Source organism: Spinacia oleracea, chromosome 5 (genome assembly GCF_020520425.1).
Source record: "Spinacia oleracea cultivar Varoflay chromosome 5, BTI_SOV_V1, whole genome shotgun sequence".
NCBI lineage: Eukaryota > Viridiplantae > Streptophyta > Magnoliopsida > Caryophyllales > Amaranthaceae > Spinacia > Spinacia oleracea.
Window position 1 is genome coordinate 113,277,038 of NC_079491.1, and position 23,393 is coordinate 113,300,430.

The window sequence follows — 23,393 nt, forward strand, 5'->3', positions numbered from 1 at the left end:
TCTCTTTCCGAACAGATTTAAGTCGAAAGGAGGTTCGTCATCCTCCCGTTTTGGAAGACTAGCAAGTTCCTTCTCCAGCCGCTTGGGCAAGGGGAAGGTTGATGATTGATTGCAAGAAGATCCAGGGGATAGTACTCAAGGTGGCAAGACTCGAGAGCATAGTCGCCCGTCTCAAGATCTTTGTAGGATAAATGTGTTTGAAATTGTACTGGAAGGAATTGTGTTTTAAGAATGTGTTTGGAAGATGTGTTTAGAAGATGTGTTTAGGAAGTGAAAAGGCTGTGAACTTTGCTTCACTTGATCCCAATCTTGTTCTTGAATTAGCTTTGAAGGCCTTAGAGCCAAATAAAGAGTTATTGTGTTAAATTCCGCTTGAACATGCTTTGCTTTGAATTTGCACATTTGGAATAAAGACAACAACAACAATTGACTTTTGAATTTTGAATTTGTTTTTTAGGATGCCCTTAATTAAGGAAATTTTGAATTTTTTTTGTATTAACGTGGCCGGGCCTCGGAACGAGGTTGTCTTCGTGTCCCGTTAAGGAATCAGGCCAAACGTAGTTCTAACTTACATAACTTTTTGAATTGGATTTTGAATTTTGAACATAGAACTAAGACATAGAACTTCTTGAGCTGATCGAGGTTTGTAAGGGATTGGAATTCTATTCCGTCGACATCTGTTATTTCGACTGCTCCCCCGGAGAGGATTTTCTTGACAATGTATGGTCCTGCCCAGTTGGGTTTGAATTTTCCCCTTGGGTCCATGACGCTCTTGCGAAGGGCTTTCAGGACAAGCTCGCCTTCTTTGATGTTTCGGGTTCTGACCCTCTTGTTGAAATGTCTGGCCACTCGGCGCTGATAGACTTGTACATGATGAGCGGCTTGAAGTCGACGCTCATCGAGCATGATTAGCTTCTGGGATTTTGCTTTCGAGAACTATCCTTACAGAAGGTATCTCCAACTCGATAGGTTGTACTGCCTCCATTCCATAGACTAATGAAAATGGGGTTGCACCAGTTGAAGTGCGAATTGAAGTTCGATACCCCCACAATGCGAAACGCAGCTTCTGGGGCCAGTCTTTGTAATTGGTTTTCATTTTCATGATGATGGTCTGGACATTCTTGTTGGCTGCTTCGACTGCCCCATTAGTTTGCGGGCGATAAGGCGAAGAACGGTGATGTTGAATTTTGTACTCGGTGAATAGATCTTCACACTCTCCTTGAAAATGGGTTCCCTGGTCACTAATGAACTCGTGAGGAACTCCGTATCTGCATATGATGTTTTCTTGTATGAACTGGACCACTTGCTTGGAACCCAACACTTTGAATGACCTGTCCTAGACCCACTTGGTGAAATAATCGATGGCGACCAGTATGAACTCATGACCCCCAGTGCCATTGGAGTGATTTTGCCAATGATGTTGATACCCCAAGCTGAGAATGGCCATGGAGATGAATGAGAATATAGCAAGGATGGGTGAATGTGCTTTAGATTCGCACACTTTTAGCAAGTAGGACATTTCTTAACAAAGAAGTATCAATCCCGTTCGAGGGTAGTCCAATAATATCGAGCCCTGATGACTTTGAGGTCCAACATCTTCCCATTCATGTGGGTACCACAGACTCCGGCATGTACGGTGTCCATTGTTAGGTTATGATACATATGACAATACATAAATCATGCGGAAAAACCATAAAGCCAGGAAAGCATATTATTTACACATAATCATTTAGCATAGTTTAGATGCATACACTTTGTTGCGTGCCTTCCCTAGCTGCGCCCGAACCGAACCAGAACAAGTCTTTAGGACTCCAAGTGTCGTCCCTCCGTAGATAGTCCACAGCACGTCCGGATCCGCCTTAAGCTTGACCAACTAGGATCGCCCTTAAGGTACTTAGAATTTTCGGCTAGTATAGGCAATTGTATGACTGAATTTTTGCTCTCAAAAATCACTTTGAATACTTGAATACTCTACATAGAATAATGACCCTAGGCCTTTATTTATAGAGGTATGGAAAGGGAATCGTAAACCTATTAGGATACGAATTAATTAAACTAGAATCCTAATAGAATTCTTATTTAATTAATTCATCCTTTTAGGTTTAGGAATTTAATCATTATTCGAAACCTGATAGCTTTAGGATTCGTATGGCACACCAACACACACGCACGCACAGCAGCCCACGAGGGGCGCCATGCGCGCGCGCGCAGCCCGCGAGCTCGCAGCCCATTGCTGCGAGGCCCACACGCTGCCGCAGCGTTGGCGCGCGCTGGGCTTGCCTTGCGGTGGGCCTGGCGCAGCCTTGGCTGGTGCGTTGTGGCGCGCTGGCTTGCTGGGCGATGGCCCGGCTTCGTGCTGGGCCTTCGTCTGGCAGGCCTCGTCCGATGCTAATTCGTACGATACGCTTCCGATTAATTTCCCGATTCCGGAATTCATTTCCGATACGAACAATATTTAATATTTCCGATTCCGGAATTAATTTCCGTTTCAAACAAATATTTAATATTTCCGTTTCCAGAATTATTTTCCGATTCCGATAATATTTCTGATTCTGACAATATTTCCGTTTCCGGAAATATTTCCGATTCCGGCAATATTTCCATTTCCGATAATATTTTCCGATACGTACCATGTTTCCGTTTCCGGCAACATCTACGACTTGGATAATATTTATATTTCCGATACGATCCATATTTCCGTTTCCGGCAATATCATCGTTTCCGGAGTATTCATTTCTTGCCTGTGACGATCTCAGCTCCCACTGAAACCAAGATCCGTCGATTCCGAATATCCATAGATGGAGTATCTAATGCCATTAAATACTTGATCCGTTTACGTACTATTTGTGTGACCCTACGGGTTCAGTCAAGAGTAAGCTGTGGATTAATATCATTAATTCCACTTGAACTGAAGCGGCCTCTAGCTAGGCATTCAGCTCACTTGATCTCACTGAATTATTAACTTGTTAATTAATACTGAACCGCACTTATTAGACTTAACATAGAATGCATACTTGGACCAAGGGCATTATTTCCTTCAGTCTCCCACTTGTCCTTAGGGACAAGTGTGCATTTCCTAATTCCTTTGTCGCTCGATGCTTGCTCTTGAACATAAGGTAAGAGTTGTCATCCTTATTATGTCTAGAGGTGTTTCTCGGTTTCAGAGTTCAACTGATCAAATAAACAGATAATCATAGCCTATGATTCATCCGAGCACGGCCATGCATTTCACAGTTTCTAGCTCTCCGAGTGGCCTTGTACAACTTTTAAGCATCTCATCCCGATTTATGGGAGGACAATTCCAATCTTGCGATCTTGAGATTAGACTTCGTTTGATAGGTGATTACCTGAGCGTTGCCTTTATAGCCTCCTTTTACGGTGCGACGGTTGGTCAACGTCAAAGTAACCAGTTCTCAAACAAGTAATCTCAAATCACTCAGGTATTGAGGATTTAGTGTCTAATAATTTTAATGAAATTTACTTATGACAGATTTTCATCTCTTACAGTAAAGTTTCATAGGTCTTGTCCGATACTAGTCTTCCCAAAGTAAGTATCTATGCAAATGATTATGACATTGCCATGTCCACATAGTTCAAGAAACAGAACTACTAGTCATCTTGCATTCTAATCGTCTAACGTTTTCTATGCGTCCAATTTTATAGAAAACTCCGACTAGGGACCATTTTCAACCTTTGACATTCAAGTTCACTTGATAGACATTTCTTAGTCACAGGACTGGTCCTGACAGTCTATCTTGAATATTTCGTCAAATTGAAGGGACTCATCATTTAATACTAAACCAAGATTAAATGGAATATGAAAATACATTTCATATATGATAAATGTTCAACCCCAATGTTTTACAACCATGGGCCTCTAACCCATTTTTAAAACATTTCATGGAATTCAAAGCTATGCTTGATTTCCAGTGCTACAATGTGAGTGTTGCTTCTCACTTGTTGCATAGGTTTAGTTATCATGCTTTGCTAATCTTAATATCCCTTTCATCGAATGTTTTTTCGAGATAGGATGATAAGATCTTTTGAGTTTGTTTATTATGTGATCTAGTCTTTCTTACTTAAATAGTGGTTCTACGCATTTTGCAATGAAGAACCATCAAGTCAGCAGACATGTGATCCAGCCAAGTTCAGTGAAGAACTTTTAATGTAAACAACTCAGTTTTATTGCTTCTTAGGCAATAAGTACTTCTACTTCAACTGTATAGGTTGCTAGTAATGCTTTGGTTTGGATTTTCTTATCCAAGCAGTTCGCGGATATGTGGAAGACTTTCCAGCTGTATCTTAGAACATAGAAATTAATATTTAATTTCCCACGCAACAACTCATGGTCTCCAATCCATGTTGCCATTTCAAAACACGATGCTCTATAGCTCGTCCTTATCAATGGTTAACTCCAAAGGGTCTTGCTTGATCCTTTGCCAGTGTTTATGCGTGTAGCATCAATATTTAGCATATCTTTATTTCCTTGAATCAAGAACTATTCCTATGTACCTTTTCAAGTACCATAAGTATTCTTGATCTCAATCTAGTTGATCTTCACTTAGATCAATAGAGATTGGTATATGTTCGTCATGCCTAAAGCCATACGATACGTTTTGGCGATCCTCAGATTATATCATACATGATAAATTCTTTTGCAGAATAATTCCCAATTGAATTCTATTCATGTAACTTTAGCTCATCTAGTTTCAGTAGATACTAAATCCAGCTAAATTCTTTGACATATAATATAGGTTAAGAATCTTACTTAGATCCTTTGATGTTTAACTTAGTAAATGCTTTTACATAGTTCAAACATTCTTTATTTAGATTTATTCATATGGGTCGAATGTCTCCAATGGAGTATTTCGTGTTTGATTTAGTAAATGCCATTACTTAATCCAAAACAATATTATAAGATCTTTATAAATAGATCTTAATACCCAATATGCACTAAGTTTCTCCATGGTCCATCATTGATGAATAATTTCAAATCTAAGTCATTAGCATTTGAATGTTATTTCACAATAGAGAGATATGTGTATGATACACATAGAACCAATTAAGTTTTTATGTACTCCCACTAAACTTCTTATATATCTATAAGAATCACGTACATTTTATGAAACTAAAATACTTATTAGTTTCACTAAAATACATTTCTAATTCCCAATTGCTTGCTTAAATCTGTACTTAGATTTCATAAGCTAGCTTTCCTTTTCAAGCATTTATTTGGATCCACAAATCCTATGACATACCATGTACATAGTTTATTCCAACATTTTATTGAGGAATTTTTTTGTCATCCAATTGCCATATGTACCAATATGCAATCATTGCTTGATTTATAGACTTGAGCATTACGATTATGCATGAGGTTTCAACACAATCCACGCCGTGAATTTGCTTGTAACCTTTAGCAACTAATCTAGCTTTGTGTGTGAACACAATTCCATGTTTGATGGTTTTTATCCTTAAAACAAACTTGCAACCAATAGGTGTGAAACTATTCTTGCAAATCAACAAAATTTCAATTTTGTCATCAAAACATTGAGTATGTTTTATGGCCTCTAACCATTTAAAACATTTGAGTCTATATATGGCCTCTAACCATTTTAGGGAATCTGGGTTTCGTCATTGCTTTCTTACAAGTCACAAACTCATTAATCTACATGATAATAGTTTGACTGCAAGTTGTAGGTTTCTTCACTATCTAATAGAAGAATTGCATAGTTTCAGTGACCTGAACTCAATGTTTCTTCACTATCTAATAGAAGAATCTCATAGTTTCAGTGACTTGAACTCTATGCCTACAAGGGTATAGAACATCAAACAACAGAATATCAATAGCCACTTAAAAGTCCTTTGAATATTCTGTTCTCCTTGAAGCACTTGTAAAGTCTTCTAAGAGATGTCTATTCTTTAAAGCCACTTCTAAAGTCCTTAAAGAATACGTGTTCGGATTTTCTAAAGAACTTCGAAAAGCCTCCGGAATGTCCGTTTATGTTTGTTGTTCGCCTCGAAGACTTTCGAGGTCTATTTTCTCCCACTTGTCATTTTGGAAACGAATCTCAAAAAGGACATTATTTCGAGCAAACAAACATTATGTTCTCAAAAATTCGTGGTAGAAACAATACCCTTGTGTCTCATTTGAATAAATCACAATGAAACATATATCTATACTTGGGCCTTAGTTTATCGAATGACAAACACTAAGCTCCCACTGAGTTTTGCAACTCTCTAGATATATTTTATGAAAAGTTATTATGAAATTACTTTTCAATAGCTTTGACGAATTTGGTTTAGTTTGGTGGTAGTTGAGTATTTTGTTTTAGAAATTATAGGAAAATTCTTTATGATTCATCATTAATCGAATCAAGTACTAATTGACTTCGATTATTCCAACTAAGATATGCCATATCTTATGGACCTAGATTGTGAAATTACAACACACAATCATTGATGATCATATTTGGTCTCAAGTAATCATCAACATGATCTAACCTAGATCTTTATGATTTCTTGCCAAGTGGATTTTATACTTCTGAATCTTTGAACTAGCCAAACAGATTCAACTTATATCACATTTGAATAAATAAACCTATATTCACTCAAATCCATAAAGTCATAAAATCTTTCTTTAGCTTTGAACTCTATTGTCTAGGCGTTCTAACAATAGTTCATATCTTTTGTTACTTTCAACAAGTAAGACTAGTTGTCTTAAATTGATCTAGAAATCAATCAACTTTCAAAAGTCCATCAAAATAGAGCTTTTGAATGTTAACTTGTTGATATGGTCTAAGCAACAATGCCAAAGATTAGTGGAACTCAAATCAAGGGGTTGATTTGAACCTAGTAAAGTTTTTATTGTTAAAGAGTTGTTTGTTTTAATCAAGCATATTGACTCATCCCGTAAATGACCATTTCATTCAAATAAACAAACAAACAAACATTGTTTTTGTTCTTCTGAATGTGAGTCTTTCTGTGTTTGAAGCAGAAATTTAGGTATGATGATTATGGAACAAAATAGCCATTTAGTTCCAGCCTTGAAAGGACTTAAAACAAACTAGATGACCCTACAACTAATGTAGCATTGCCATGCTTCATTTCCCACTTGTAGGTCATTAGTGTAGCCTAGCTTCCATTGTTTGATTTATTACCGAAGTAAGAACCTCAAGCGGTATATGATACCAAGGAAGTTTGATTGCTAGGTCACTTTTCTTTAAACATAAACTTATAGGTAGAAACGGAATCGTAAACTCCTTTCATTTGTTCCTTGTTTTCCTATTTCTTGTACCCTTTCTTATAGTCTTAAGAATTGAATTCTTTAGTGTTGACTTTTATACTTTGTTAGACTTGTCCAATGTCACCAACAAGGTTCTTTACCATTTTAATTTATGTTGAATATTTTGTTTCAACTAGATGATCTTACCAGAAGCTTCTAAAGTTCTCTAAGCATCGATCTATTCGAATGTCTAGGGACTAGACTCATTCGAGAATTAAATGAAAAAAAATATTTTAGGTTGTTAACCATTGGTAAAGCTGAGCGTTTAAACTCAATGCTTTATGATCTCAAAACTACATTGTATTTTGAATTCACAAGCACCAATTGGTTTGCCATTCGATTTTGATATTCGAAAACAACCATAAAAGTCGCGAAAAGAAACGTACATTTTAAATTGCTCATTTTCTCTCATTTCCGTGAATCGTTCTTGGATTCACTACCAATCGAGGAAATTTACTGTTACCTTTCTAAAAGGATTTACTGCAGTGCAAGATATTTAATTATAAACAATAATTAAAACATTCATTGAAGCATGCAAAGTCTAAACATTTATCATGAATAATAACTTGAAAATGAAAGCAATCATGCAATTTAAACAAGTCATTAGCATTTTATTCGAATTATGTGTTCCGGCAGGTGTGAATAAAATGATTCCAAGATCCTAAAATCATTGAAGAACTAAGCACAGTTTGTCGACTTAATCCTAAAACATCTTAGGTAAGCAAAAGCCTTTTGCTAATAGTCTAGAAACTATTCTTGGTTGATAGGTACGTCTAAGAACTTATTAGGTAAACCTATCGATTTTGCCACGACATAAAAGGACTCCTTACTTATATCGTTGAGTTTCACCAAAACTAACATGTACTCACAATTATTTGTGTACCTTGCCCCTTTAGGACCAATAAGTAACACCTCTCTGAGCGAAAACTATTACTAGATTGATGTAAAGGATATCCAAGCAAGTGTATATTTTGGCATGGCACCTTTTAACTCAATTTTTAAGTTTGGAACTTAAGGCTCTAACTACGTTGGTTAGATTTTAAGTGAACTAAAATCCTTAATCATGCAACATAATCAAGCTTTTGATCTCATGCATTTTAAGACATATTTAAAAGCAATAAATAACTTAGAACATGCATAAGATAAATGTGATCTAGTATGGCCCGACTTCATCTTGAAGCTTTAACTTCAAAGTCCGTCTTGAAAATCTTCGTGGGAGGCACCATTTTCTTCAAATAGGATAAGCTATAATTAAAACTAATTACAACTATTTGATGGTACGCAGACCATATTTGAATTGAAAAACAACTTTGGTACTTTAGACCAATTACATTCAAATTAATGGTACGCAGACCATATTTTCTATCCTATTTGGGCCATACTAGTCACTTCATAACCTGCAAAACAGTACATATACAATATATACCATTCACCCATTCATTAACATGAATGGCCCACATAGCTGGTTAGTAAAACACATTATGCATCACATAAACATTTGCAGCAATTAATCAAGGGCACCAATAATCTACAAATTATTCAGTCCTTATTCATTCTAATCAAGTTGTTTTAACCTTAAGGATTTGTAGACCTAATCAAGAGTATATGACTAAAAAGGACTCCCACTTAAACTAATAAATTCATATGCTTTTCTAATTTTAAACATAAAAATGTATTTCTAGTCTAACCGGAAACATACAAATTTAATTAAAATTTAAAGCTCATATAAATGTATAATTGAATCCAAAAAGTTTAATTTAATTTCAGTCGTATTTAAATTAATTCATGATTTTAATTTTAGTAAAATAATTAGAATAAATAAAATTTATTATAATTAAAATATTCAAAATTAAAATCCAAAAAAATAATTTAAATTATTAATTTTAAAATTAATTAAAATTACGTAAACTGAAAATTTCAAATTAAAATTTCAAAACGATCTAATCGCAACGCAACAACCCCACGCAACGCACGCCCATGGGCCACACGCACACAGCCATCGCTGGCCATGTGCGCGCAGCCCATGCGCTGCGTCGCATCGCTGTTGCTCACCATCGCAAGGCATCACGCGAGCTGGTGCTCGCTGCGCGCGCCAGCGCTCGACACAACAAGCATGCTGCCGCAGCCCATCGCTGGGCGCAGCGCTCGTCGCACGTCGCAACAAGCAAGCTGCACGCCATCGCTGGGCGCAGCACTCGTCGCACGTCGCAACAAGCACGCTGCACGCCATCGCTGGGCGCAGCGCTCGTCGCACGTCGCAATAGCGCTCGCTGCGCGCGAGCGATCGATGCTGGGCGTAGCACTCGTGGCACGCGAGCTTGCGCTCGCTGCGCGCGAGGCTCCGCACGCTTGCGCGAGGCAGTGCGCGTTGTGGCGCAGCTCGCTTGCTGCCCACACGCGACTGCTCGTGCCTTGCTCTCGCCCTCGCCCATTCGCCCATCGCACACAGCCCACGACACAAGGCAGGGATGCTGCCTTATGCTCGTGCACCATGGCCTTGCTCATTGCATTCGTACCGCATGGGCGACGAGCTCCCTTGCTCGTTGTCACATGCCTGCACTATACAACACCCCTTAAGGGTAACACGTAGCGTCCATTGCTTTGTGCGTGCAAGTTATATGAGCGAATCGCATAAAATTTAAAATTTATATTAAAAATTAATGACAAATTAATAAATAATATTAATTTCATAATTTTAGGGCGAAAAATCGAAAATTTATTATTTAATTGATTTCCGATTAACATGGATTCAAGTCTAGGTCATAAAAATTTAAAATTTAACATAAATTTACAATTTTTATGGTGGTTTTTAATCATAGGTATCTAATTAAATTATAACTAATTATGAAAATCAAATTAATTCTAAATTATTCCAATTTTCAACAAATTAATCATAATTACAAATTAGATTGCATAATTAACAAGGCTAGGCATTCAAACTTGTTAAACATATACAGTAGGTCAATCAAAAATTCAAGATTTATCAACAAGAATCGCAAATATTTAATTTAACATCTTAAATTTACTAAATTTTGCATTCGAAAAACTAAAACCTCCGAAAAGTCATAGTTAGGCTTCGAATTTGAGAATTCTGGGTTCGGCCGAAAAATACTATTTTTGTCAAGATTTTAGAATGCCTTTTACATGCGGAATTGACACAAAATCACTTGATTTGGATGAGTAACGAAGAAACTGCCGAAAAACTGCGTACGTATAATTAAATAAACGCAATTTGCAATTAATTAACAATTACGAAAATTAATCACCCCTTTTAATTCTTGCAAATTTGTAATATTTAACCATGTTCATGCAATTTAGATTATGAAAATAATAAGAGGCTCGTGATACCACTGTTAGGTTATGATACATATGACAATACATAAATCATGCGGAAAAACCATAAAGCCAGGAAAGCATATTATTTACACATAATCATTTAGCATAGTTTAGATGCATACACTTTGTTGCGTGCCTTCCCTAGCTGCGCCCGAACCGAACAAGAACAAGTCTTTAGGACTCCAAGTGTCGTCCCTCCGTAGATAGTCCACAGCACGTCCGGATCCGCCTTAAGCTTGACCAACTAGGATCGCCCTTAAGGTACTTAGAATTTTCGGCTAGTATAGGCAATTGTATGACTAAATTTTTGCTCTCAAAAATCACTTTGAATACTTGAATACTCTATATAGAATAATGACCCTAGGCCTTTATTTATAGAGGTATGGAAAGGGAATCGTAAACCTATTAGGATACGAATTAACTAAACTAGAATCCAAATATAATTCTTATTTAATTAATTCATCCTTTTAGGTTTAGGAATTTAATCATTATTCGAAACCTGATAGCTTTAGGATTCGTATGGCACACCAACACACACGCACGCACAGCAGCCCACGAGGGGAGCCATGCGCGCGCGCGCAGCCCGCGAGCTCGCAGCCCATTGCTGCGAGGCCCACACGCTGCCGCAACGTTGGCGCGCGCTAGGCCTGCCTTGCGGTGGGCCTGGCGCAGCCTTGGCTGGTGCGTTGTGGCGCGCTGGCTTGCTGGGCGATGGCCCGGCTTCGTGCTGGGCCTTCGTCTGGCAGGCCTCGTCCGATGCTAATTCGTACGATACGCTTCCGATTAATTTCCCGATTCCGGAATTCATTTCCGATACGAACAATATTTAATATTTCCGATTCCGGAATTAATTTCCGTTTCGAACAAATAATTAATATTTCCGTTTCCGGAATTATTTTCCGATTCCGATAATATTTCTGATTCTGACAATATTTCCGTTTCCGGCAATATTTCCGATTCCGGCAATATATCCATTTCCGATAATATTTTCCGATACGTACCATGTTTCCGTTTCCGGCAACATCTACGACTTGGATAATATTTATATTTCCGATACGATCCATATTTCCGTTTCCGGCAATATCATCGTTTTCGAAGCATTTCATTTCTTGCTTGTGACGATCTCAGCTCCCACTGAAACCAAGATCCGTCGATTCCGAATATCCATAGATAGAGTATTTAATGCCATTAAATACTTGATCCGTTTACGTACTATTTGTGTGACCCTACGGGTTCAGTCAAGAGTAAGCTGTGGATTAATATAATTAATTCCACTTGAACTGAAGCGGCCTCTAGCTAGGCATTTAGCTCACTTGATCTCACTGAATTATTAACTTGTTAATTAATACTGAACCGCACTTATTAGACTTAACATAGAATGCATACTTGGACCAAGGGCATTATTTCCTTCATCCATGACTCTTTGTGCTTCGTGCCTGTCGACACATCGGAGATTGGGGTCGCTAGGGGACCTCTTGTATAGAACTCCGCCTTCTATGACGAAATTGGCTGATTGTAGTCGTAAAGCCCTTTGACTCTTGCTTGAAAAGTGCGGGGGATATTCAGAGTTTTGCAGATACCTTTGAATGTCTGTATACCAAGGTTCCTCTCTGCCAGGCTCGTGGTCGTCAATAGCATGAACATATGCTGCTTCTTGACGTGTTTTAATTGTAAGTGGCATTTCAGCCTTGCCATTTGGAATGTTGATCATTGAAGCCAACTTTGCTAGTGCGTCGGTGAATTGATTCTCCTCTTTGGGGAGGTATGTATAGCGAAGCTCTTCTACTTCCTCAGACAGCTTCTCAAGATATGATTGGTATGGGGCCAAGCTTTCGCTCCTTACTTTCCACTTGCCGGAAATTTTATTGATGATCAGGGAGGAATCTCCGTAGACTCGAAGTTTCTGGACACCCAATGCTAAGGCGGCTTCCAGACCCATAATGCATGCTTCATATTCTGCCGCATTATTTGTGACGTTGAATTGCAGTTTTGCTGACATAGGAATGTGGGTGCCGTCCGGGGAAACTAGAATTACTCCAACATCACATCCGTTCTGATTTGAAGCACCGTCAAAGTGCAGCGACCAATTGTCATTGCTTGTCATTAGGATTTGCTCGTCGGGTAAGTCATAATCCTCTTCTTCTACCTCGGCGGGACAGTCGGCTAGGATGTCTGAGACTGTTGAACCCTTGATAGACTGTTGAGGGGTATATTTGAGATCGAATTATGCTAACATGACCAACCATCTGGACAATCGTCCGTTGAGAGCCGGTTTTTCGAATAAGTACTTGAGAGGTTCTACTTTGCTGATTACATGCACTGTATGGGAGAGCATGTAGTGCCGTAGTTTCTTTGTGGCCCAAACCAAGGAAATACTGAGTTTCTCGAGCTTAGTGGATCTGGTTTCGTACTCGATTAACTTTTTGCTGATGTAGTATACGACGTTCTCTTTGCTTTCAATATCTTGGGCGAGCATGGCTCCTACTGCTGAATCTGTCGTTGTAAGGTAAAGCCTGAGGGGAATCCCTGGCATGGCTGCCTTTAGCAGTGGCGGGTTAGAAAGGTAGTCTTTGATAGTATTGAATGCATGCTGGCAATCCTCGTCCCAGACTTTGGGCTCGCTTTTGCGGAGCTTTCGAAATACCGGTTCATAAATCATAGTGAGCTTTGAAATGAACCTACTGATGTATTGCAGTTTGCCGAGAAACCCCCGAATCTCTTTTTCATTCGTTGGCGGCTTCATCTCTTGAATGGCCTTGATTTTCGAAGGATCAGCCTCGATACCCCAAGAACTGATGACATATCTGTGTAACTTGCCTAACGTTACCCCGAATGCACACTTTTGAGGATTGAGCCTCATATTGTATTGCCTGAGCCTGTCGAAGAATTTTCGGAGTACTTAGGTATGCTCATGTCGCTCTTTGGATTTGACGATCATGTCGTCGACATATACCTCAATTTCCCTGTGAATCATATCGCTCATGATAGCTGTGGCTGTTCTTTGATAGGTTGCTCCTGCGTTCTTCAGTCCGAACGGCATAACTGTATAGCAATATGTACCCCACTGAGTGATGAAGGTTGTCTTCTCCATATCCTCCTCTGCCATGGGAATCTGATTGTAGCCTGCATACCCATCCATGAAAGAGAGTAAGGCGTGATTTGCGGTGTTGTCGACCAGGATGTCGATGTGAGGCAATGGAAAACCGTCTTTAGGGCTGGCCCTGTTAAGATCTTTGTAGTCCACACACATTCGTACTTTTCCGTCTTTCTTTTGAACTGGGACGAATAAACCCGGCCTCTAGCTGCTTAAATACATCTTCATGAATTTTGAGGGAAACATTTGGTTTCATGCGACGGAGTTTCTGCTTGATTGGTTTTGAACCTGGGATGAGAGGAACTGTATGCTGACCGATGCTTGGATCAACCCCTGGCATATCATGATAGGACCATGCGAAGACGTCTATGTACTCTGAAAGTAGCTTGAAAAGATCATCCCGCTCTGCTTGAGATAGAGTTAAACCAATCTAAACTAGTTTTGGATCACTGCTGTTAGAAAGGTTAACTTTTTCTGTTTCCTGAATTATGGGCGTCCTATTTTCATGATTTGCAATAGCTTTTAGTATTTCAAGGTCAGTTTCTTGTGAAGCAAAGTTTTTTGGATTAGAAGAGTGTTTTGAATTTGGACATGAAGAGTAGGAGAAAATTGAAGTATTATTGAAATTGGCAATCATTACATCGATAACATTAACTTGAAGGTTGGCCTTTAGAGGCTCTTGATTGATGCAAGACTCTAGCCCTAGACTCTTAGACTCATCACTAGACTCGAAAATTGAAAGACAGACTCTGGACACAAAAGAAACTAATCATATAGATAGTTCTCGGGGTACTCCCAAACGTCCACGCCATCATCATCCTCATCATAGACGGGGCTACATCCACAGATCTACAGGACTTGATTCCAGACCTGGTTCCACGTGTTGTAGGGAAATGCAGCGAAACAACCTTTGCATGAGGTATTGAGCCCTAAGAGGAACATTCTCACCATTTTTCCCTCAGGCAGCTCAGGCTTGATTGTACGAGCAGAGATTTTCCACCTGTGGTAGTATCCTTGGATGCATTCATCTTTTTCTTGGCACAGAGCCGACTTTTGCTTGATAGAAGTGTCATGGAAGCTTGAACCTTTGAGGGTGAGACAGGCAGGGCCGTCTAATAGCTCGTCGAACCAAGGCTCTCCAAATAGTAGATCGAAGTTGGCAGGTACGTCGATGACCAGAAATTCAACACTGTTGTAATAAGTCTTAAAAGAGAAGACTAGCTCGAGAACCCCCAGGATCTTGTATGTAATGCCCTGGAACTTGATGGTCTGTTGGGTAGTTAGCATGAGATCATAATCGGAGAAGCCCAAAGCCTTCGTGGTGGCAAGGGGACAGATGTTTTCTTGAATGTCGGTGGTTACCCTCGGTTCGGGGATCACCCAGTTTTGAACATTTGGAATGAGATGGCAGAAGCTCGGAACCATCAGCTCGTAGCCCGACTTGTATATTGTGGAGATCAGGCTGCATGGAAAATCTTCTCCTTCATCATCACCATCACAGGAGATAGCTTGCACCGAGGGAGACTTCTTGGCTCCGGGTGGTAGGGGCAAAGTCTTGTTATTGACCATGTTTTGGATCAGATGCTTGAGCTTGAAGCAGTTTTCAATGTCATGTTCGTTCCCCTGGTGGAACTTGCAATATGCTGTAGGGTCCCAGCTTTTGGACCTCTTGTCAACTGGAGGGTCTGTTGTAGGACCAATTGGAGTGATGACTTGCTTCTCGACCAACCGATCAAAGGCGTCGCTATAGGTCATACTGAGGTTGGTAAAGACCCTTTGAGGCCTATTCTGGAAGTTGCGTTGATTGCCGATGTTCTTGAAGTTATTTTTCTTTGGACCTTGAGCAGCTTCTAAGGCGTTGACCTCGTGGACCTTGTGTGTTGCTTCAGTTTTCTTACCCTTCCACTTTTCAGCTTGTGGGGTGCTAATGGTGCTTTCATCAGATCGTCCTATATATTGACTCCGATGTCATAGGTCCTCTTGAAACTTTCCAAGCCTAGGTATTTCATGTGAATATTATACTTTGGAAGGAGCCCAGCAATAAAGATCTTGACCAATTCTTTCTCGGAGGGTTGAGTCACCATTTGGGAAACCATCTCTCTCCATCGGTTGAGATAATTAGTGAAACCTTCTTGAGGCCCTTGCCTGAGAGCCTCTAGCTCTCTCAAAGTAGTTTAAAGTTGAATGTTGGGCTGATACTGCTCCATGAATGCTTGAGCAACCGCATCCCATGTACTGGTTTGATGTTCTTTGAGTGAGTAGTACCACTTTTGGCAGACAGGCTCCAGGGACATGGGAAATACCACAGGGTATTGCTCGAGTTCGACCCCCTTAAGTGCCATTGTAGCTCTGAAGTTCTTGAGGTGATACTTAGGATTGTCGGTTGACTTGAATTTTGGAATGTCATTGGCGGAGAATTTGTCTGGCAGATTCGCTTTCCCCGTGAGGTTGTCCTCCATTAAGATGTCGAAATAGTTCTCTTGATTGGTGACCTTATTGACCAGACTCTCGATCTTTTTGGTTAGGTCATCGGTAGGTGCGGCCTGTTCCACAATGCCCAGTCGGTTGCTTATGCTCTCTACATTGGTGCTGAGGTTGGCGACATCGGCTATGAGCTGGGTGAGTTGATCGGGGGCAGACATTTGGACCGTTTCTTGAAAAGGACTTGAAGGTTGATTTGTAGAAGCTGAGCTAGCTGCTTGCTCAACGACGGCTATAAGGGAGGCTAGGGCTGATGAAGCTCTCTTCAACCTTTCTCCTCTTCGGCGAACCCACAGGATCTTTGGAATCCTAATTAGGACACATGACATGATTTTAAAACATGAACTTCCCGACCCATGATATGATATGCTTGCAATGAATGAGACCTAGACTTGACTCTAAGCGCCACTCCAAAGATTCCGGGTTTTGGATTTTGTATTTGTATTCGGGATTTGCGACCCATTGGAAGTATTTGAGTGAAGACTTCATTCTTTTGTGGAAGTTAACTCCTTGTACTAGAACTTGAAGAAGAAAGGATTTCGACTTATTGGATTTTTTATTATTTTAGGGGAATTCCAACCCATTTGAAATTTGGACTTGTATTATTTCAAGGGATTTTCAACCCATTGGAAATATTTTAGGAGATTGGATTTTGTAGTATTTCAAGGGAGTTTCAACCCGATCGAAAGGGAATTGAATTTTGTATTATTTCAAGGGGATTTCAACCCGTGAATGGAACTTGGAATATTTTAGGGGAATTTCAACGCATGGGAACTTGGACTATTTTAGGGGAATTTCAACCCGGTAGGAATTTGGAAATTGGACTCGTAATATTTCAAGGGATTTTCAACCCATTATAGAATGCGGAAATTGAATTTGTACTATTTCAAGGGATTTTCAACCCATTGAATTTCGAGGTATTTTAGGGGGATTTCGACCCGATAGAATTTGAATGAGGTTTGGATTATATCAAGAGATTTTCATCACATCATAGAATGTGGAATTTGAATTTGTACTATTCCAAGGGATTTTCAACTCATCATAGAATGTGGAATTTGAATTTTTAATATTTCAAGGGATTTTCAACCCATTGGAAATATTTTTGAATTTTGTACTTGGGAGCAACGGAAGGCAACAATTTTTTGTAGTTCAAAGGCGAATTTGAAATTTGAGTTTGATTTGGAGTTTGAACTTTGAAATGGAAAAGATGCATTTTTGTATAAAGTATGAGGTTCTGAATTTTGAAAATTCCGGCATTACGCCGCCATGGATATGAGACATTGGATTTGGAACTTGGAAAGTCCGGCATCATGCCGCCGTGGACTTGGAATTTTGAAGTGTTTGATCATGGAATTTAGAATTTGAAATTGAATGAGAACAATTCGGCATTACGCCATCATGGATTTGGAATTCGTGTTCGAATATAGGACTTGAAATTTGAAAGATTGAATTTAGGACTTTAAACTTGAGGTTCCAAATATGGAAGGGAAAAGTCGGCGTTACAACGGCATGAGTTTGAACATTTGAACTTGAGGTTTCGAAATTTAAATTGGTAATTTGAACTTGAGGTTTGAGAAATGGAATTGAGAAGTCGATATTGCGACGGCATGAGTTTGAACATTTGAACTTGAGGTTTTGAGATTGAAATTGGTGACTTGAATTTGAGGTTTGAAGGATGGAATTGAACATTTGAATGCTTGAACTAGAATTGAATTTTTGAATTTGGAAATTGAATGTTTGAACTAGAAAATCCGGCATGACGCCGTTTAATTGAATTTTGAATTTGGGAACTTGAAATTAGGAATAGAAAATCCGGCATTATGACGCCGTTGGATTTGAATTTTGAATTGGGAAACTTGAAATTTGGACTAAAAAATCCGGCATTATAACACCGTTGGATGGAATTTGAAAGTCGAAATTTGGACAAGAGAATTCGGCATTATAACGCCGTGGAATAGAATTTTGGATTTGGAAATTTGGACTAGAAAATCGGGCATTATAACGCCGTTGGATTGAATTTTGGATTTGGCATTTGTGCGTGAGGCGTGTTTAAGGGTTTTGAATCAAGTGGAGTGGCACTCCTAAAAGACCTTAAATCAGCGATTTTTGGATGCATGAAGTTCGAATGACACTCCTAGGGGTTTGGTTTCCTAGTTGGAGGCTAATTGGTTTTGGCAAGCTAGAACTCGAGGTTAGCCATTCACGCGTTTAAAGACGCCCACAAATGCACAAATAGCATGTTGTCACAATAACATGGATATGAATGCGACATGCAAAGTTCTCAACCTAAGGTCGGTCTAAGTTTTGTATGATGTAAGTGGTCGGCTTCGGGTGTCAAAAGGGTACTCGACTAAGAGGCGGATCCGGCGACAACTTGCACATCCACCTAAGGGACGTGTGTGTCGGCAGACGGCCTCCATACTTGACATCGGGAATGTCAAGCAAATGCCAAATTTCGGTAGGCGCGGAAATGGTCACACACTTTGGTCGGGAACCGTATGGAGAGTCACCATTTCGTTGCCCCCGGGACTAGCCCGAATGTAGAAAACATCCGTTTGGGCGAGGTGATATTCGTTTTGCACAAATATGGTTTTCGAAATATGCATGAAATGCCTAGAAATTGAAATTGAAAATCGTATTTGAATATGGTATTTGAAAAGCTCGTTTTTCGACATTCGTTCTCAAGGTTTGGGAGTGTCCTTCAAAATTCAAAAACAGACTGACCCCCACTTGAAAGCTTGAGCCACATGGGCAACGAGCCACTGTGAGCCGCTGCGCTGGATGTAGGCAGTGGCGTTTGGCGCAAGGGCATGCGCCTGGCGCAAGAGCTGGCATCTAGAACTTAAGCAGATCAATAGCTTGCTGCTCAAAGTAGGCTCGTATTTTCGAAGTTGAAATCAGGAACTCCCCAGTGGAGTCGCCAGAATTGTAGTGGTTTTTTTTGTGTGTTTTCCCTACTAGGGCGGTTTTAGGACCTTTGTATTTTTGGATTTTTAAGGAGTCGCCACCAAACATTTTTAAGGGTCCCGTTTGGAAAGACCAAAAAGTGACTCGATTAGGATAAGGCATTGAATCTTAGAAACGGATGGGTGAGATCCGGGCAAGGGAACGAGATGCTTATTCCGCGAGCTTTAGAAATAATTCAAATGCGTGGCACAAAACATATTCGAAAATACCCTAGTTCAGACTATGTGGGTTTGATTTTAGAACTTGATAAAATAGAATTTCTACTTTAGTATCGTGACCACTTAGCTTTAAAGTTAATTTAAGGGAACCTAAGATCTGTTTGTCCAAGAAATTATCTTCGTTAAGCGTGGTGTAACTTTGTATTTTGTATTTAGCATGTGAAGTGATGAAAGCAATAAACAAGTAAAGCAACATCACAATAGAAAATAAATGCGGAATTAGTAAAATACATCACCACCAAGAAATGGACTAGGTGGGAAACCACATTGCCTAGAAGGACTAGGCAAGTAAAATTTCATAATTGAAAGTGCGGAATTGAAAGGTGCAATATTTAAATGTGGTATTGAAATTGCGGAATTGAAGTGCGTTATTGAAATGCGTTATTGAAATTGCGGAATTGAAGTGCGTTATTGAAATTGCGGAATTGAAATGCAATATTGAAATTGAACTTTAGCACATGAGATCCGAACGCCAAACGACTCCTTAAAAATAAGTGCGTCCGACACGGATTCAAAGAAAAAATCTCAACTTTAGGATTAGTTGCTCATCCCAAAGTGTCCTAGATTTTGAACATAGAAATTGAACTTGAAGCATTGTACTTGAAATATAGAACTTGAATATTGAACTTGAATATTGAACTTAGGAGTTTCTCAAAGATTGGACCTTTTAATGTTGAAAAGGCTTTATCTTTGATATGCTCCTATTTTGAAATTGTTCTAGTTTAAGGAAGTGATTATGAACAACCTTAAACATCATTGAACTTTGAAACTTGAACTTGAAATTTGAAAAGTGGAGTCTTGAATCTCAAAGATTAGACCTTTAAACATTAGAAAGGCTTCATCTTTGATTACTCCATATTTTGAAGATGATTCTAGTTTAAGGAAGTGATTACAAACAACCTTAAACATCCTTGAATCTTGAAATTTTGTATTTGAATCACACAAAGTGTGGATTTTTGAAAAGGTGTATGATTGTTGTAAGTGACACTTTTAAGAATAAAAGTGCCAATCTTACTAATTATTTTTGAAATAGAAATCATATAAGCATTGTAGATTAGTTTGGGATTCGGAAATACCTAATTAGGTTTAGGCTAAGATCCCTTTTGGAGCTCCCAATTGCTTAGAACTTTGAAATTGTATGAGATTTTTGGGAGTTTTTGTATTTTGATTTGAGTGCCAATTTTTGTATTACGACGTTGTGTTTTTATTTTCCCTCCCGAAATGATCAGAATTAGGGGTTTAAATAGGAAAATTTGTAGCTAAACGCCAGCGTCCAGCGCAACTGCCTGCGCCCAGCGCTGCTGACGTGGCGCAGAAGCTGCCAAAACAAGGACGAAGATGTCGCCCTTGCTTTTGTCTTGTATTGGGTGTACCTTTGTACGAATTGTACGAAGTTGGCACGTAGTGATTGCTTGGGGATTAAGGCTTGGTTTGCGTCTAAAAACAAGCCGTTTCAGGTTTTTGAATTTCGGTTTTCGGAACGAGGCCGGCTTGCTCTGTTTTGTGGGTTGGCGCCCGAATTGGGATTGCTTAATGTCATTTCGACTGGAAAAGGCCTTGTAAAACCAATGGAATGGTCCATTGGGTGATATTGTACTTGGATTTTGAAATTGATTTTTGGAAATTGTATTTTGTACCGAGTTCCGGAATGGGAACGGCCTCGGGTATTGGACTTTGGCTCTTGGATTTTGGAATATGTTCTTAGCAATTGGTACTTCCGCACGGAGTTGTCCCAAACACCTAATAAGGATAATGGTATCTTCATCATCCCAAAGGGGAGACACAAATTAGGTGTCTACAACCACCATAGAAAGGTCATTACCTCCATATAGAGTACCATGTTTCCAAATTCTCACTTGATGTTGGGGAATCTCCATTGAAAGAGGGGTCTCCTTTGTAGCTTCCCTTAGCTTCTCATCAATGTACCAACTTCTAACGTGTGCCTGTACTAAGTCCAAAATTGCTTTTGGGCTAACATTCATGTTCTAAAAAGGATTTCATTCCTGTCAGTCCAAATTTCCCAAATGGTGGCAACAAGTTGGACTACTCTTCCTTCTTCTCTTCCATCTTCTTTGAAGATAAAAATGAGGAAGTTCTTTAACCAAGAAGACACATCAATATTATCCGTGATGACCAAGTTAACGCCTAAGGGGCAAGATTTCCATATTCCTCGAGGTTGAAATGTTATGAACATGTGGTTTGAGGACTCAATTGGCTCCAAGCACATAAGGAAACCCCCCTCCACGCTAAGGCTACGATGTTGTAGGTTAGCTCTTGATGGGAGGGAAATGTGGATAATGCGCCAGCATAGATATTTCCATCTTGGAAAGGGATTACTCTTTCAAAAATTTGACCAGAACCTTCCCATTGTAGGAGCAACAAGTGTTGGGATTTATAGTTAATCAAATTAACAATGCGAAAACATTCTCGAAACCAGGATCCATGTAAAAGTATAGATTAAACAATACATACATTTGATGCATGTGCTCCCACTTGCCTCACGAACACGAACAAGAACTCCATATGTAGTTCCTGTACAATAGTCCACCGACATGTTCAGATCCGCCTTGACTCCGATAGCTTAGATCTTCCACAAGGGTGTTTAGCTTTTGGGGAATTATCAATTTGGAGGCCCGTAGAGAATTAGGGTTCTATGTGTGTCGAGGATTTGATAATCTAAAGTGTGGAAAATGGAATTGTGTAGCTTAATGAAATAACCTATTAGGTTATATCACCAACCGGCCAAGGCACAAGGCCTATGACTGGCCAGCATGCACGCAGGCCCACTCGAGCAAACAAGCAAGCAAGCACATAGCCATTGGGCCGCGGGCCAGGCCCAAGCAAGCGTGTTGTTGATGTTGCGTTGTTGCACAGCCCACACAAACACATAGCCGCAAGGCCATGGGCCTACGCACTCTTGTACTGCCGGTGTTGCTATGTTGTTTCGCCCATGGGCTTGGCGCTTTCGTGCTTGAGCTCGTGGGCCAGCAACTTGCTCGTTCGTTTTTCATCTTCTTTCTAATGTCTTACGGCTATTATTTATCGCATAGTTCTTGATGATCCACTATCGTACAATACGATTATTCATTTCGCCCAGCTTACGAATATACGTATTATGATATATGATTCCGATCCAATGTCTTATGCTATATTTACGTTTTTTGAACTAAATTCCCGAATAGCCATTAAATGAATTTCCAATTCATTTCATCCGGTGATATGTTTAATGTCATTTGGTTGACCTTGTAGGTTCAATCAAGGGTATGCTGTGAGCCTAATAAGGATTAGAACTCACTTATCAGAAGCAATTCTCCAGCTAGCAGTTTCGATCACTTAATCTCACTGAATTAATTATTCCGTAATTAATCTAAACCTTAGTATTGGACCAATGAACCTTGGGTGAAGGTCATATTTCCTTCTGTCTCCCACTTGTCCTTTAGAAAAGTGTGCATTCCCATTCCTTTGTCTCTCAGTGTTACTTACTGAAAATAAGGTAAGATCCAAGCCATCCTTATTAGGTCCATAAGTGTTTCTTGAATAACTTAGTTCAACTGTTAAACTTTTATAGATGGTTAAGCCGTAACCAATCAGAGCACGACCATGCATTTTGATAGTATCTAACTCTTCGAGAGACCTTGTATAACAACAACAACAACAACAACACCATATCCTATCAAATATAGGAGGACAATCCCTTCTTGTAACTTATGAACAACTTACTTTGATTCATAGCTAGCCTGAATACTACTTTTATAGTCACCTTTTATGGTGCAACGTTTAGCGAGCATGAAAGCAAACTAATTCTCAAACAAGCAGCCATAAATACTTAGGTTTTGAGGAATAGGTTCCAATCATTACTAGTGAGAACGACTTACGACATGACTTTAATCTCTTAAATTGTTCTCATGGTCAAACCGATACGAATTTCAATAAGTATTTAAGCAAATGATTTCTAACATCCATGTTCCATCTAGTTCAAGAACCTGAACTATAAATCAACTTGCAATCTTAT